General features: G+C 40.9%; 1 protein-coding gene across 31 annotated transcripts in view; it reads right to left on the bottom strand.

Annotated features, from left to right (window-relative positions):
* BMP4 (bone morphogenetic protein 4) overlaps window positions 1-17,683 on the bottom strand; it is a 348,264-nt gene that overhangs the window by 314,868 nt on the left and 15,713 nt on the right. For 5 of the 31 annotated variants that reach the window (XR_004818024.2, XR_004818029.2, XR_004818030.2 and 2 more), the window contains exons 1-2: window positions 8,634-8,838; window positions 7,539-7,644 (exon numbers count right to left, since the gene is read on the bottom strand). The exons of 3 other annotated variants lie outside the window; for them this stretch is intronic. The gene's annotated coding sequence lies outside the window, so the exon portion shown is untranslated. Of the gene's footprint in view, window positions 1-7,538; window positions 7,645-8,633; window positions 8,967-17,683 lie in introns of those variants that run through there. 23 more of the 31 variants (XR_004818015.2, XR_004818016.2, XR_004818014.2 and 20 more) reach the window with 13 other exon arrangements.

A 17,683-nucleotide genomic window follows, 5' to 3' on the forward strand; every position in this document is an offset into this window, starting at 1 on the left:
CCTTTTATCGTAACAAATATTAAACCACTCTCCAATGTTCTCCAAAGCATGTTCATAGTCAGGAGTTCCTTCTCTGTATAAGATCATATTAGCATAATTAGAAGATACTAAGGTAACATTCTTTTTATCAAATTAGCTATATGACACTTAAATATATGATGATGACTTACAAATTATCCTATGCAAAAAAGAAATGTATTCTTTTAGAAATACTTACTAAATATCTACCCTGGGAATATCTGAAATGATTCAGACAGGAGCTCAGCTCTCAAGGAATTGAGAGACCACCAGGGTGGGGACTCTGGTGTGTAAACACATGATTACATGGCAACAAAGAGATACTTAAATAACTGGAGAGTTTAGAGGTGGGAAGGCAAAACAGGAAGTGATAACTCAGCCTCTACATCCTTTTTTTAAAAGTCCTTAACCTCATCTCCCCATGAAATAGCCATAGAATGAATGAAATTCAAATTATTTTCATGCATAAAAACTCTCACCTAGAACAGTATAAAAATCGTATATATGTCTACAATATCTGTTTACAAGTCTGGAGTCACCATACAAACTAAAATGGATCATCTTTTAGGAGAATATATCTCCAAGAAAGTAGCATAAAAATTCTACTACTCCTGTTACTCTTAAAAATATTATATATGTCGGGAATTTATTCCAGAGATATGAAAATGCTCACACAAAATTCACATACAAATGTTCAAAGATGCTTTATTCATAATAATCCAAAACTGGAAACAGCAAAGATATCCTTCAACAAGTAAACAGTTAAACAAATCGTGGTTCATCAATACCATGGAATACAAATAACTTGGATGAATCTCCAGGGAATTACACCGAGAGAGAGAGAGAGAGAGAGAGAGAGAGAGAGAGAGAGAGCAGCTATAAAAGGTTACACACTGTATGATACCATGTATATAACATTTTTGAAATGACAGAATTTTAGAAATGGAGAATAGATTAGTGGTTGCCAGGGGTTAGGGAATTGGGGGGGAAGGGGGTAGTGATGGAATTATTCGTGTCTTGATTGTGGCAGTAGGTATACGAATCTATGTAAGTAATAAAACTGTATGGAACTAAACCGTGTACACACACACACACACACACACACACACACTTGTACAAGCAAAACTTAGAGATCTGAACAAGATCAGTGGATCGTATCAATATCAATGTCCCGGTTGTGATCTATACTAGGGTTTTACAAAATGTTACCCCTGGGGGAAGCTGGGCTAAATGTACACTGGGTCTCTCTGTTATTTCTTTCAACTGCATGTGAATCAACAATCATCTTGGTATAAAAATTTAAATTTTAAATTATAAGTTATATATTTGTGATATATTATTTAACGGTTTGGGCGCAATGTGAGAAACTCCCCTATCATATAACGTTAACATAAAAGGAAGAGCACCAACTATGATCTCTCTAGTCTCCTCAAAAACACATCTTGCACGGAGCTAGATTATTCAAGAATACAATGATGCTACCTAGTGATACTTATAGACTGTGTCTGCATTACCACTGGTAAATCTGACCTGGATTTTTCTAAGCAGGCTCTAGGGGACTGTTCCTCATTGATGAATTTTGCTGGAGGGCAGTGAGGAAGGTGAATTTAATTTTCAATCCATTTTGATAGTCATTATAATAAAAGTATCCTCATTAACTAATTTACTGCCTAGTAGATTCTAGCTTTCAATCTTCAAAATGACACTAAACCTAAGATACTGCAGAACATAAAGTGACCAATTGAACTAAAGTGCCCTGCATCTAGAAATATATTAATTATCTGATGCTGAAAACATGGGAAGGATTAGAGGGATTTGGAGGCAGTTTGCTAAAACCTTCCTTTGCACCTGGTCTATGAGAGGACCAAGCTTCTCATCACATTCAGACACTAGTAAAACACTCTTCTCTCTTTCGATTTCTCTCTCATTCTTTCTCTCTCTCTCTCTCTCTCTCTCTCTCAATCTCTGTCTTTCTCGTCCCCTCAGGCTTTTCGGGATCTAAGGCACTTTTGATAAAGATTGTCCGTACGATCAAGGCATTGATTATACCTGTGTCTTTCAGCACAGGTAGGAATGTATTTCAGATAAGACAATTCCGCTTTTGAAAAGTGATCCATAGTCTTTCAAGTAAAAAACGTTTCTACAGAAACACTCTTCAGAATAAAGCCTCCTAAGAAGCAGAAACGCTTTTAATGGATAGAGGCCCTTATTCACCTTAAGTCCATGAAAAATCATGCTGTGCTGACCATTTATTGACATAACCAAAAAGAGGTATGTTTCTCTATGAACCAAGGGAGGAAAAATAGGACAAAAAACATCGTGGATAAAAGGCTCCAATTCCAGCCTTACTATCATGGCTTGTAAGATGAAGGAGCCTTTGTTTATATGCAGTATGGATGGGGAAGGCAAAAGCACAGTTTAGAACCAGAAGGTGCTTAAGTGGTTCTGGGACTTAATCTTGACTTACTTCCTAAGCATCAAAATGGAAATCTTGATTCCTCCTTTAACAAATTTACCAGACTGTCCAGAGAATCCAGGGAGAAAACATATACCAATGTTTTACATTTTTAAAGCACTGAACAAAGATAAGGGATCTTTATTAATAGTCTAAAAAGGAGATGTCTACAGTTAAAAAGTCAACAGAATATTCCCTAAAGTCCTGAAGAGTGCTTCTAAACCAAAAAAAAATACAGCAAGACTATTTAACTGTTGAACCAATTCCCTTTGAGAACTCATGGGTTGACCTAGAATTTTACAAGGTACATTAAGTGACAGAAAAAAAATTATCTAGGATAATCATGAAATAATTTGCTCTAATGAAAGTTAATAATAGTCAAAGCGAGATTTCCAAAAGGTTATCTGTGTAAGTCATTGATTAGGTTGCTTTTATCTGATGGTATGGAAATTCCACCATCTGCTTTTTTCCTTTAATGAAGCTGTGATACTGCAAGGGCTGATGATCCCCTTGTACATTTGAAAAAAGTGAAGACCAAAGGGAATCAAGTCTCATCACTTTAATCCATACAGGCTGACTTCGCATAATCAATGCCAACATACCCAATACAAGGGAACATCCAACAGGGATGGTATATTTATGGGCAGCCCAGGATCTTGGCCAGATTCAGAAAAGAAGCAGAGAGAAAAGCACTTCTTTGGGCTCATTTGGATTCTTTGCAAAATCAGGCCAAGTCTTCAGATCCGCCCATTGGTTTGGCTGAACACAGTGACTAGGCAACACTGCCTTCCAGTGGCAACAATAGGTTTTAAAAATCAAAAACCACAGAGTGTACTTAAGTATTTTGACTAGGTAGTACCTGTGTGCCCTTAGGCTCAAGGAAACACCAAAAGGTTATTTTCAAAGCCTTGGTGTAGGCACTAATTAAAATTCCACTATTAGTAATACTCTTTCTTAGTACTTGTTGAAAAAATTCAAAGCACCTATCTCCCTTTTGTGGATGGGAATCCCACTCAATTATGTTGTTCAAATACTGTCACAGAAAGCTCTGAACTGACTTGAGTGTGGCAATCCTGTATCCCATCATCAAAAGTGCACTCAGTAGCCAATGATGCCAAACATAACAAAATCAAACTAATATTTTGCAAAGTGGTTGTTCAAAGCTGCTTATGAACTTAGGAAAATTCCAATTTTTCCCTGATTAAAACCGATCCATCTGTTCTTTCTTACATTTCTCTTAAGTTCTCCAAAACACAAAGGCAGCCTGGGTGGCTCAGTGGTTTAGCACTGCCTTCAGCCCAGGGTGTGATCCTGGAGACCCGGGATCAAGTCCCATGTCAGGCTCCCTGCATGGAGCCTACTTCTCCCTCTGCCTATGTCTCTGCCTCTCTCTCTGTGTCTCTCATGAATAAATAAAATCTTTAAAAAATAAAAAGTTCTCCAAAACATCTAACATAGAATTAATGATACTCCTATCTTTGAGAAATAATTATTGCATTACACTTTTTAAGCCCACGCTAACTAGGAAACACCATTCTCACTTTGTCTTAGCCCAAAAATACCTTCTCTAATCATCCTCCATTCTGAGTCCACCATTCCCACTGGCTTGTCTGAAATCCCTTGGTGTGTTGATGAGATTTATCCTCTTTATTTTTATCTCTGGCTTAATTGTCACCTTCCCTGTCTGTCTCATGGTGGAGCTTCCATCTCTTGGAATCCACATCTCTAGTGCCAGCATTCTTTCTTCCTGAGCTGCTGTTGCCCCGTAAACATCTTGAGAATTTATGTGTCTAAGATCCTGAGCAATTACACCAAGAGAAACCAGGGCATTTCCCAAAAGGCCTGCCTGGTTGGGGGCAATTATAATAGTGATGCCAGCACTGTAAAGGCCTCATAGATTTGAAAGCACTTCTTGAAAGTTTTCTCACTGATAATATCTCAACATCCTTGAGAGCTGAGCAGCCTAACATCATACCAACTAGAGGGAGCAACCAAGACAAACAGAAGTTTCCTAAATGTCTCAGATGGGGGATTGGTCAAAGGCAGCAAATTATTCTGTGGCATACTATGCAACCATTAAAAACATGATTTGGACAAATATTTACTGAGATTGAAAGATGGCAATAACATACCACTAAGGAGACAAAAAAGCAGGTTACCAATTTAATATACATGTTTTAGTAAGTGTGTGTGTGTGCGCGCGCGCACACACACACACACACTCACGCATACAAAGGCACCATCAATCTAAAGCTACCCCACACACACACACTTCCTGTGAGCCATCCCTAACATCAGCTGCTCTCAAATATAAAAATCTAAGTAAAATCATTTCTTGGATTTTTTAAAGACTTTTTAGACAAGTTCTCTGGTACTATGTTGGTAAATGTTTAACAATTTGTTCTCCAGGGGGAAAGATCTGATTTCTAGCAATTGCGATTGTCAATTTCCATGGTGTAAGCACTCTCAACATGATCAGCTTAGAACTACCAACTTGATGCCCCTAAATATGGTATTGGATAGAGATGCTTACAATAGGCTCAACAACTCTCACAAACCCACACAAACCAGCTCCAACACCCACCGCGCAACCCCTACCTGCAAACATACTGTAATCTGTAGACCACTCATACAGAGAATAAACAATAAAATGCATGTTTTAGGTGGCTTTTATTTTTCTTCTTGTTGATCTTTATTTTCTACTTTTTTAAAGATGCTATTATTTATTTATTTATTCACGAGACACACAGAGAAAGGCAGAGGGAGAAGCAGACTCCACGCAGGGATCCTGATGTGGGACTCAATCCCGGGACCCCAGGATCATGCCCTGAGCTGAAGGCATGCACTTATCTACTGAGCCACCCAGGCATCCCCTAATTTTTCTTTTTTTTTTTTAAGATCGTATTTACTTATTCATGAGAGGCACAGAGAGAGAGGCAGAGGCAGAGGGAGAAACAGGCTCCCTGCGAGGAGCCCAATGCAGGATTCGATCCCAGCACCCTGGGATCACAACCTGAGCCAAAGGCAGATGCTCAACCACTGAGCCACCCAAGTGCCCTATTTTCTACTTTTTTTTTTAAAGATTTTATTTATTTATTCATGACAGACAGAGAGATCTGAGAGAGAGGCAGAGATACCAGCAGAGGGAGAGGGAGAGAAGCAGGCTCCATGCAGGGTGCCCTACATGGGACTCGATCCCTGGTTTCCAGAATCACACCCCGGGCCGAAGGCAGTGCCAAATTGCTGGGCCACCGCGGCTGCCCAATTTTCTACTTTTTCAACAAAAATTGACCATGTTGTTCCTATGTTGTTTCTTACTTATTTATTTTTAAAAAGAAATTATGTTTCTTTCATTGTCTTGAAGTGGAGAAGACCTTTGTAACCATAAACATATTTGATAAATTTAACAACATAAAAACAACAGCTTTTGCATGGCAAAAGACTTTCATTAGCAAAGTTTAAATACAAATTACAAACTGGTAAGAAAAAATGTGCAGTTCGTTTCTCAGAAACATCATCTACCCTAAAATATATAATTTCCCAACTGACAACCTGATAGGAAAATAAGTAACAATTTGGAAAGTTCAAAAAGAAAAGAAGACATGGCTCCTAGATAGCTTCCCCCACACACACACTCACCTACTCATAATAAGAGAAAGGCAACTTAAAATTTAACATGGTCCCAAGATCAAGCCCTGCATAGGGTTCCCTGTGCAGCAAGATGTCTGCTTATCCCTCTCCCTCTTCCCCTGCTTATGTTGTCTCTCTCTCTCAAATAAATAAAATCTTTTAAAAAGAGAGAGAAAGACAACTTATGATTTAGTACAGAGACACCAGGTATTTAACCAACCAGCTTGATCAAGTTTCAAAACATTTGAATGTGCATTGCAAGTGAGGATATGGCAGGAGTTTAAACTGGTACAAATTCTATAAGTATTGTAATCTAAATAATGACTCCACAAAGATGTCCACATGGTAACCCAGAACCTGTGACCATGTCATCTTACCCAACAAAAGGGACTTTGTCGATGTGATTAAAATTGTGGATCTTGAAATGAGGAGATTATCCTGAATTATCCAGGTGGGCCCAATACAGTCACAAGAATTATTATACAAGAGAAGCAGGAGAGTCAGAGTCAGAGTCAGAGAAGATGTGATGATGGAAGCAAGGATCAGAGAAAAAGATTGGAAGATGTTACCCTTCTGGCCTTAAAGACGGAGGAGAGGGGCCGCAAGCCGAGGAATGCAGGCAGCCTTTGGAAGCCAGAAAAAACAAGGAGGTGGATTATGCCATAGTACCTCCAGAAGGGACACAGCCCTGCCAGCACCTTGATCTTAAGACTTCTGACCTCTGGAACTACAGGATAATAATTTTGTGTTGTTTTAAGCCACCACATTTCTGGTAATTTGTTACAGCAGCAATAGGAAACTAGTAGAGCAATTTGGCAAATTAAAAATGCATGTACTCTTTGGCCCAATAACTCCACATCTAGAAATTTAGGCAAAGATATATTCACATACATGCAAAATGATGTATGTCTCAATTGTTGTTTCTCACGGCAAACATTTGGAACCCGTGTAAATATCATCAGAAAGAAGCTGATTAAAAAAAAAAAAAAAAGAAGCTGATTAAATAATGTATCTACATAATGTATTATTATGCATAAAAAATAATAAGAGAGCTATCTATATCATGATATGACTAGATCTCAAAGAGCTAGTAAAGGAAAAAAAGATGCTTTTAGTATGTTAAGTACAGTGGGTATAGTATGCTAACAATTATATAGAAATGACAAGGAGGGAAAATATGTGCTTATTTGCATATATATGCATAAATATGTCTGGAAAAATTAATTAATTAATAGTAGCTGCTGCCTACGGAGAAAGGCACTGGATGGCTGGACAATGGAAGGGAAAGGGAGACTTCTTACTATATACCCTATATATTTTGTTGAAATCAATACATGTAATATAAATAGAATACCTATTTAAGTATTCAAACAAAAACGGAAAGATTATAAATTAAACAGGAAAAATATTATGTAGCTTGACCAGGGTCACCAACCAAGTCAGTAAAGATGCCGTTACCACCAGTAGGTCTCTGCAGAACCTTCATTATTTCTGAGGTAGACAAGACCATGTCATTCTAGAACCATGGCATTCCATGTGACCTAAGGAGCAAGATGAGAGACTGATTTCTGAATTCAGGTAGAATATGAAGAGAAGTCTTCAGTGATCTAGAACAGAGCTAAGTTTACATTGTCTCCAAGTTAAGATTTAGATTTACTTTAAGTCATAGGTGAGGATTCTTTAGAAGTCCTTGCAGAAAACCTGGTCCAGTCTCAGAAACCCTAAAAGTAGGGTTGCCAAATTTAACAAATCAAACTACCTGAGAACACCCAGCTAAAACTTGAATTTTGGATAAACAATGAATAATTAAAAATTAAGGTTTTTAAAATACGTTTTAATTTGTAATTATTTGCTGATATTCAAATTTAACTAGATGTCCCATGTTACTTCAAAATCCTCCTCTAAGGAACTCCCTTAGAGGCCACGTGGCAGTCACGGGCTAGCAGGTGAGGACAGATGGGCCCATGCAGATGTGGATATGGCCACCATCACTCTCCCTTTCATAGACACTGAACATGCCCTGCTGATAGAAAAGAATAGAGAGCCGAACAGGTTTGTGTGGTAAAGCATTGGTTTGCCCCAGCAGGGCAAAGACAAAGGCACAGGGCTTCAAGTTAAAGTAAGTCCCTAAGGTCACTTCTGGCCATGGAATTCCCTGAAGAGCATGTGTGGAATGCTCTAGAAGAGGTTTGGAATGGGGGCAGGGAGTTTCGGACAACATAGAGAAATATTCTCCCAGCCCAGGTAATAAACATATTCCCTTCCCCAAATACCGTTAAAGATGTTTAAAAAAAAAAAAAAAAAAACTTAAAAAAAAACCCTTTAAGCTGACCTCCTGCCAAAGTACACATCAATTATACAGCTTCAGTCAGGCGGATGCTCGAGGAAAGGGGGATAATGTTACACCCAGCTGGGCACTTTGTAGTTAGCACAAATGTAATATAAAGCACAGCAGAGTTCGTCAAGTGTCTGTCTGGATTTTCAGTTTTCATTAGTGCTATAATTAAAACCACATTTTCAGCTCTATTACCTGTAACAAGAAAGGAATGAGAAATGAGGTTGTCAAGGTCAGGCTTTTCCAGCTATTTATACTGAGTATCTGCAGGCCACAAGTTGTTGAATTTGGTGTAAACCAGAGAGACGGCTGAATGTCGCACAAGGACCCATCCTGTGTGGCTTGAAGGGCATGCTTATGAGGTCACTTCCTGTGGCCACGGACATTCACATCTGTGAATGGCAGAAGGACCCTGAAGATGGGCAGTCAAGACAATCCACTTTCAGCCACAGAGACCAGCCACAGAAGGGATTTCTCACCCATTAAGACCCAACTGATCACACATCCTGAAATGGCCCCAAAGGCAGTCCTCAGACACTCTTGCTGAGGACAAGAATCTTAAAAATCTAAAGGCCATCTTCTTGTGCAAAAGAGGGCTGGATGGGAATGAAATGTTAAACCTCTCTTCCAGCACTCTCCAGCCCACACACACTTCACAGAGGCCTCACTATGTGCAGCAAATTGTCGGCCTGGCCTTCAAAACACATCTAGAACCTGCCGTCTTCTCACTGCATCTGGTCCACAGCACCACCATCTCTCCCCTGAAATCTGGCCAAGCCTCCATGTGCCTGCCTCAGCCTCCCTGCTATGGTACGAATGTTTGTGTACCCCCAAATTCACATGGTGGAATGCTAACCCTCAAGGTGATGGTATTAGAAGGTGGGGCCCTGGGAAGGTAATTAGGTCATGAAAGCAGAGTCCTTACCAAAGGATTAGTGACTTTATAAAAGATGCCCCAGAGAGCTCCCTCACCCCTTCTACTATGTGAAAATACAATAAGATGTCAGCCCTTCATGAACTAAAAAGCACTTATCACCAGACACCAAATCTCGGACCTCCTAACCTCCACAACCCTGAGACATTTCTGTTGTTTATCAGCCACCCAGTCTATCGTATTTTGTTCTAGTAATGCAAATGGACTGACATGACCCCCACCCCGGCACACACACATACTCCATAAAGAGCCAGATCATATCACTCCTCCGCACAAAACCCCCTGGTGGTTTCCAGCTCTCTCAGAGTAGAACCTGCCACCCTCACGGTGGTCTTCAAGGCCCCCAACCCTCTAGCCTACTGTTACTTCTCTAACCACATCTCCCATTACTCGTCCTCTCTCGCTTCATTCCAGGCACACTACTCCTTCCTCAGGGCCTTTGCACTTGCTATCCCTTCTGCCAGGAATTCTCTTCTCCTGTGATCTGTATGATATGATCTATATATTTAATCTATTTCCTTATTAAAAAGCACCTTTTCTTCCAACAAGACCTTCCTTTACCACTCTACTTCATAATGCAAACCACCAGCACCCCACCCATTGCCAACCATAGTATTTCCTATCTCTCTTTTCATTTTTATTTTTCTCCATGGCACTTAACACCATCTGATATTTTTTACTTATTTTCTTTAAGTACCTGTCTCTCATCACTTCCCAAAATGTAAATTTCTTGAGAACAGCAATTTTTGTCTATGTTTGTTCACCACTGTATCCTCAGCATTTAAAAAGAGCCTGGCACATAATAGACAATCAACAAATGTTTGTTGAATGAATGAATGAATGAATGATCCACAGGTCACATAGACCAATGGAACAGAATAGAGAGCCCAGAAATAAAGCCATGCTCATACGGTCAATTAATCTATGACAAAGGAAACAAGAGTACACAATGAGGAAAAGACAGTCTCTTTGATAAATGGTGCCAGGAAATCTGGACAGCTACATGCAAAAGAATGAAACTGGACTCATTTCTCACACCATACACAAAAATAAATTCAAAATGGATTAAAGACCTAAATGTGAGACATGAAACCATAAAAATCCTATAAGAAAACATTAGCAGTTACTCCTTTGCTATCAGCCATAGAAACATTTTTCCTAGATAAGTCTCCTGAGGCAAGGGAAACAAAAGCAAAATTAAACTATTGGGACTCACCAAAATAAAAAGCTTTGACAGTGAAGGAAACCATCAGTAAAATGAGAAGGCAACCTACTAAATGCAAGAAGATATTTGCAAATGATATCTCCAACAAAGGGTGAACATCCAAGCTTGCACAACTCAACACCAAAAAAAAGCAGTTTAACTCAAAAATGGGCAGAAGACCTGAATAGACATTTTTCCAAAGAAGAAGTACAGATGGCCAACAGACACATGAAAAGATGCTCAACATCACTAATCAGGGAAACACAAATCAAAACCACAATGAGATAGCACCTTACACCTGTCAGAATGACTAAAATCAAAAAGACAAGAAATAACAAGTGTTGTTGAGAATGTGGAGAAAAAGAAAAGCTCCTGCACTGGTCTTGGGAACTCAAATTTTGGCAGCCACTGTGGAAAACAGTATGGAGGTTCCTCAAAACATTAAAACTAGAATTACCATAATATCCAGTAATTCTACCACCGGGTATTTACCCAAAGAAAAGGAGAACACTAACGTGAAAAGAGATATGCATCCCAGTGTTTACTGCAGCATTATTGACAATAACTGAGATATGGAAGCAATCCAAGTGTCTACTGAAGGATGAGTGAATAAAGATGTGGTGTTAAAAAAAAAGATGCGACTAGACAGATAGGTAGATGTAAACACACGTGCGCATGCACACACACACACACACACACACACACACAAGGAATATTATTGAGCCATTAAAAAGAATGAGATCTTGCCATCTGCAACAACAGTGGCTGGACCTAGAGGATATAAGGTTAAGTGAAGTAAGTCAGACAAAGACAAATACCATATGATCTCACTCATATGTGAAACTTAAGAAACAAAACAAAACAAAAAAAAGGAGACAAAAGAACAGATTCAAATACAGAGAACAATCTGGTGGTTGCCAGAGGAAATGTGGGTGGGAGGATGGGTGAAATAGATAAGGGAAATTAAGAGTACACTTATCGTGATGAGCACTAAGTAATGTATAGAATTGTTGAATCATTTTATTGTCCACCTGTAACTAATATAACACTGTATGTTAATTACACTTCAATTAAAAAAAAAATGTGATCCAGAGGTAACTCAAGTCAACACCAACTAGGCTTTCTTTGGGTGAGTGATCCATAGGTCCTTGAGGCCCACCCAGCAAGAAAGTGCAGGGACCTTCTGCTCATGGACCCTCCAATCCACTGATGAGTCTCAGGCAAGTGCTTGTTCTCTGGGTAAACCTTAAAATGACTGAGACACATCCTTACCCACTGGGACCACCCTTGGAGAACCAATTGGTAGTACTTACAGTAGGGGGTAGCTGTACTCCCCTCACTATGTAGGAGGTGGAACATTCTCCAATACTGACCCCCATACATTCCAGCCCAGGCCCTGGGTAGGTTGAACCCAAGCACCAGGTACCCAGCTTTGATGGTTAATTGTACGAGCCCACCTTATCTGGGCTCACATTATTCTGGATTTTCTGTGGGGGTGTTTTTGGATGAGATTAACATTTAAACTGGTGAACTTTAAAGCCGATTTCCCTCCCTAATCTGGGTAGGCATGATTCAATCAGTCAAAGGCCTGACTAGACCAGAAGACTGACCTCCCTTGAGCAAGAGAATTTTTCAACAGACAGCTTTCAAACTTGAACTCCAGCTTTCTAGCCCACCTTGCAGATTTTATTTTTAAAAAGAATAAATTTTTTCATTTATGGAGTGTGTGTGTGTCCTATTGGTCCTGTTTCTTTGGAGATCCTTGACTAATACACCACCTAAGCCATTCAGTGGCATTTCTCCTGAGGATCTATCTTCCTCAAGGAAAACACCTTCTTCTGAGTGCCAACTCCTCTGGACGCATGAGCTGCTGTCACTGACAGGAATTCTTCCTTTCATCCACACACAAATGTTGACATAGCCCCTAGATATGCCAAAGGACACTAACTGGTCACTTCCCTAGCCCAAAGGACAGCAGAGAATCCCAGGTAACAAAGACTCCTCCTCTGTTGCTATGCTAAGAACGACAAGAAAAATCTCTTTATTTATGATGTCGTGGTTGTGCAGAATCTTAACAGCCAATATTGCATGCCAATATTACACCAGCGCTTTGAGCAAGCAAAACCTATGATGCTGAATACAAAGTGAAGGGGTTAAGAAAGTGGCCCTGGAAGCTGACTGCCAGGACTCAAGTACCTCCTCTGCCACAAACCAGATCAGTAAAATGTGTCCTTTCCCTAAGCCACATTGCTCCCATCTTCAAAATGGGATGATAATAGTAGTGCCTATCCCATCAGGCTGTAAGAAGACCATTGAAATAAGTGGAAAAGATGGATATAGCACACACATCCCCATGCTTGGCACATGGCCCACGTTCCCTGAGTGTTACTATTATTATTGCCATGGCACAGTCCCAGCCCTTAAAGAGTTTTCTAGAAGCCCAACATCACACTTGGTTAAATGGGATTAAATCAGTTATGACTCTGTGGGTTGCAAGTAAGAACTGAAAATACTTGGGGAAGACCTGGAGCCCAAAAATCTGTTACTGGAAATGTAATGAATGGGAAGATGATGCACATAAATGTGGAAACTTTGAATTGGAAGAGCTCTTCGAGGTCATCCTGTCCAGCAACCCCGGAACCCCAGTGATTCACTCCCCCCTATTGAGGCTGAGCTCACGTCATTGCTAGGCAGACTGATTTGGAAAGAAACTCTACAAGTTATTCATGAGTGTGAGGATAAACAATACTCAAGTAAACAAACAAATGCACATGTGCCAGGAAGGAAACATACAGGATACTTGAATGGTTCAGAGGAAGTAAGTGTGAAATGTCCAGAATAGACAAATCCACCGAGATGGAAGGTAGATTAGGGAATGCCAGGGACTGGAAGGAATGGGGGTGCGGAATGACTTAATAATGGTATGGGGTTTCTTTTTAGGGTAATGAAAACGTTCTGAGGTTGCATCGTGGTGATGACTACACAATCTTCTGAATATACTAAAACCTACTGAAGTTTATACTTTAAAATGGTGATGTCTGTACCATGTAAAATGTCATCATGTGCATCCTAACACAATTTAAATTTTTCTAATTAAAAAAAAAAAAAACTGGGCAGCCCCAGTGGCTCAGCGGTTTAGTTCCACCTTCAGCCTGGGGTGTGATCCTGGAGACCCAAGATCGAGTCCCACGTCAGGCTCCCTGCATGGAGCCTGCTTCTCCCTCTGCCTGTGTCTCTGCCTCTCTCTCTGTGTCTGTCATGAATAAATAAATAAAATCTTAAAAAAAAAAAAAAAAAAAAGCTAGAGGTGGGGAGGCCTATTTTAGAGCAGGCTGACAAAGAAGAAAATCTCTCTGAGGAATCTGTGTGAAGCAAGGGACTGAGAAGTGGAAAGGACTGGCCCTGGAAGACGTGAGGACAGGCTCGCTGAGTAGATGCAGGAGCAAATGCAGAGGGTACTGAGTGTGGACCAGCTTGGCACCTTGGATAAACTGTTTCAGGTTTAGCCTGGACACAGGGAGGGAAGTGAGAGAGAAAGACAAGGCTGATGGTGGGGAGAGGCTATTCACTAAAAGCCTTGGTAGGCACAGTTAAGAAGTGGAGTTCACTCTAAATGAGATCAAAAACCACTGAAGGCTTTTATGCTGAGGGCTACCCTCTTCCAATTGCCATTTTTGAAAAACTACTGTGTCTCCCCCCACACACAGCATTAGTTACTAGCGTAAGGACCTATGCAAAGTATAAAACCTAAAAGAGGTTCGTTCTCACTGGGTGGAGCTTGTGCACTTCTTTTTTTTTTTTTTTTTTAGCTTGTGCACTTCTAACAAAACCACCACCAAAGGATACAAATTAGAAGATGAGTTTATTTATAAGAAAAATATTTAAAAATGTAATATTAAAACAATACAATTTAGTGTCTATTCCCAAATGCACCTTATCTTCTTTCCCATAAAAGCTAGTAAGAAAAGGATCTTCTCCGCCCACCACCTGGCTCCTTTTTCTAGGGCTGATGGTGGTGCTATTATTAAGACACGCGCGCCCTCTACAGCTCTGAGCCTAGATTGCTCCCTACTGCCAAATTAAGCCTGGAAACAGATATTTTTTATTAATTGTGTGACTGAAAAATTACCATCCCCAAGCTATGCCACCCACGACAAGATAGATCCTCTAACACTTTCCTGAAAACTAGAGAATATAAAAAAGAAGTAAAATCGGCAGTTTTCATGGGTAATTATAATGTAAACACAGATTCACCTGTCTACCCTTTTGGGTAATATGCTCTCCCTCCATCGGCCAAATGGAGAGAGTGTGTGTGTGGTGTGTGTGCACGTGTGTGCATGTGTATGTACACTTCTACACATATATCCTCACTCTTATAGTTTGCCTCATTATGTAATTGCAAGGATACAATATGTGTTTATTTTTATTTTTTTTTAAGATTTTATTCATTTATTCATGAGAGACACAGTGAGAGAGAGAGGGCCAGAGACACAGGCAGAAGGAGAAGCAGGCTCCCTGCGGGGAGCCCAATGCGGGACTGGATCCGACAACCCCGAGATCACGCCCCGAGCCAAAAGCAGGTGCTCAACCACTGAGCCACCCAGGGGCCCAGAATATGTGTTTAAATGATCATCCTCTGTTCATCAAAACACTTGATTTCAAGTCAGTGAAAAATATTTGCCTTCAAACAATAGAGCAACAAGGTAAGGGACTGGCTTTCCCCGACCAGTGACAATGGCAGGAGGCCAGGGCAAAGAACTGGAATCAAGCTGCCAAACAATGGTATGGACATCCAGGACAGAGGCCTCGAGTGCAGAAGTGGAAAGATGAATGCAAGCATGAAAACCTGGTGTGAGACAATTTAAAAAAAGAATCTCCTAAGGAGGGATCAAAGAAGAATATGCAGAGAGACGCACCCAATGCAATAGCGGGAGAGGAGAGGGGGAAAGGCTGTATGTCCAGGAGATTAATGCTGTTCAACCAGAGCTGAGCAGCCTGGAAAATGAGAAAGTGCAATATGTGAAATGCATGGTCTCCTTCCCAACCCTCTTAGGCAGGTCTATTTGGGAAGGAGAGACGTACTGGGCATCTGGGCACAGCATGTGAGTTCAGAACCCGTCTCCCTCTAAAACTTCCAGGCCACCTTAAGTTCCAAGAACAGGGACATATCCCTGAGAGCCGCAAGAGGCACAGGCCAGGGGGTAGCGAAACAGATTCCATTCCGCAATTCTGCTTTGCACTGACTAACACGGCCATTAAAAAATGAAATCTGTTCACTAGACAAAATATAGTCAAACATTCCTGCGCGCCCCATCCTTTACACAGATTTAAATATTGGCCTGTCTTCTCTGTGTTTGTTTTGGTTCCCTCGGCCCACATTGAAGTCCACGGGCTCTTTCGCTCACTCATCATCCCGCCGCCCGCTGCTTCGGCCGAGAATGAAGTAATAACTGAGCAAGCTGTTCGGGGCTTCCCAGCAGCCCGGCTGCACAGTGCGGCGCGCTCCGGCCGGGCAATCCCGTGGCCTCGAGCCCCACAGCCCAGCGAGCCCCGGGAGGGCCCTGCTCACGCTGGCTCTCCTGCCTAAGGGAAGGCAGCCTGGGAACCACCCGAGGAGCAGCACTTAGCAGGCACGGCGATTTCTCCTCACTGGTTCTCGCTTACATTTTCTCAGGAAGCTGGACTGTTTGTGGCCTACGCTCCAATCACACAGTGGTGAGGGGTCCAGAAACAGCTTAAAAGAGAAAGTGTAGAGGCACCTGGCTGGCTCAGTGGTTAAGCGTCTGCCTTTGGCTCAGGGCATGATCCCGGGGTCCTGGGATCAAGTCCCGCATACGGTCCCTGCAGGGAACCTGCTTCTCCCTCTGCCTATGTCTCTGCCTCTCTCTGTGTGTCTCTCATGAAAAAATACATAATTTTTTTAAGTACAATTACATCTCAATAAAGGTGTGGAGGTGAAGGGCAAGGCAACTCTCACGTAGAGGCTAGTTAATAGACTGTTTAAAAGTAAACTATTGATTTTCTTTCCCAGAGAGCAACCTGCTGTGGCCTTTCAAAGTCTCCTTTTGTGGCCTTGCCTTTTGCTTCTGTCTGCCCTGTAAGAGCTTGCCCGAGTCCCACTGTTTGGTTTATTATCCAGCTCATCCTTCTCCCTTGGCACCTGGTATCAATGCACACCATAGGATGTGCCTGTACTCAGAACTCTCCAGAATCAAAAGGTTTCCAAGTACTTCACTGTAATAATTTAGTCAGGAACGAATTTTTAAACATTATGAAAACGTATTTGGAAGAAAAAGCAATCTTATGCCCCCTATTAAAACAGAAAGAAGCAGCATTTGAACTCTTGATGGTACTAGTCCAAATCAATGAAATATGATCTTAATTATCAAATAAGGTTCTAATGAAAGTTCTGTGGGGCCCTCAAGCCTAGTGATTTCCTGCAGAAGACTTGATATCAAAGAAAAAGCTTTTCCCCAATGTAATGTAGATTTTCTTTTCTTTTTTTTTTTCTTTTCTTTTCTTTTTTTTTTTTTTAGTGGACTTGATGTTCATTGTTTACTTAGTTATGGTGCTGTTAAATCAGACCAGCTACTCTGCTCTTTTCATGGGACTCAGTTTTGGACTTTAACATAAGGAGCACAAGAGAAGACGACCTGAAAAAAAGAAGAAGAAGAAGAAGAAGAAGAAGAAGAAGAAGAAGAAGAAGAGGAAGAGGAAGAGGAAGAGGAAGAGGAAGAGGAGGAGGAGGAGGAGGAGGAGGAGGAGGAGGAGGACCTGGATTGCCTGGAAATAGTGAAGAACAGAAGAGCAGGAAGTTCAGGGGAATGGCTACCACCAGTATGGAGAAGGCAGCCAGTAGCCTGAAAACCAATCCAACCATAACTGGTTGGCTGCAAGCCAATAGCACAAAATCATAACTGACATCAGTAGACACTAACCATAACTATAAAACTATGAAGTATGAAAGAATAATATGGTTAACAATCCTAAAAATGTTAGGATGGGCAAAGTAAGAATGAGCAAGGGAGCCACAAGGAAACTTACATCATATATTTTGGCTACTGATTCTTAGCAATACCACTAATAATGATATGCTTTTATAAAATT

This window comes from Canis lupus, chromosome 8 (genome assembly GCF_003254725.2).
Source record: "Canis lupus dingo isolate Sandy chromosome 8, ASM325472v2, whole genome shotgun sequence".
Lineage (NCBI taxonomy): Eukaryota > Metazoa > Chordata > Mammalia > Carnivora > Canidae > Canis > Canis lupus.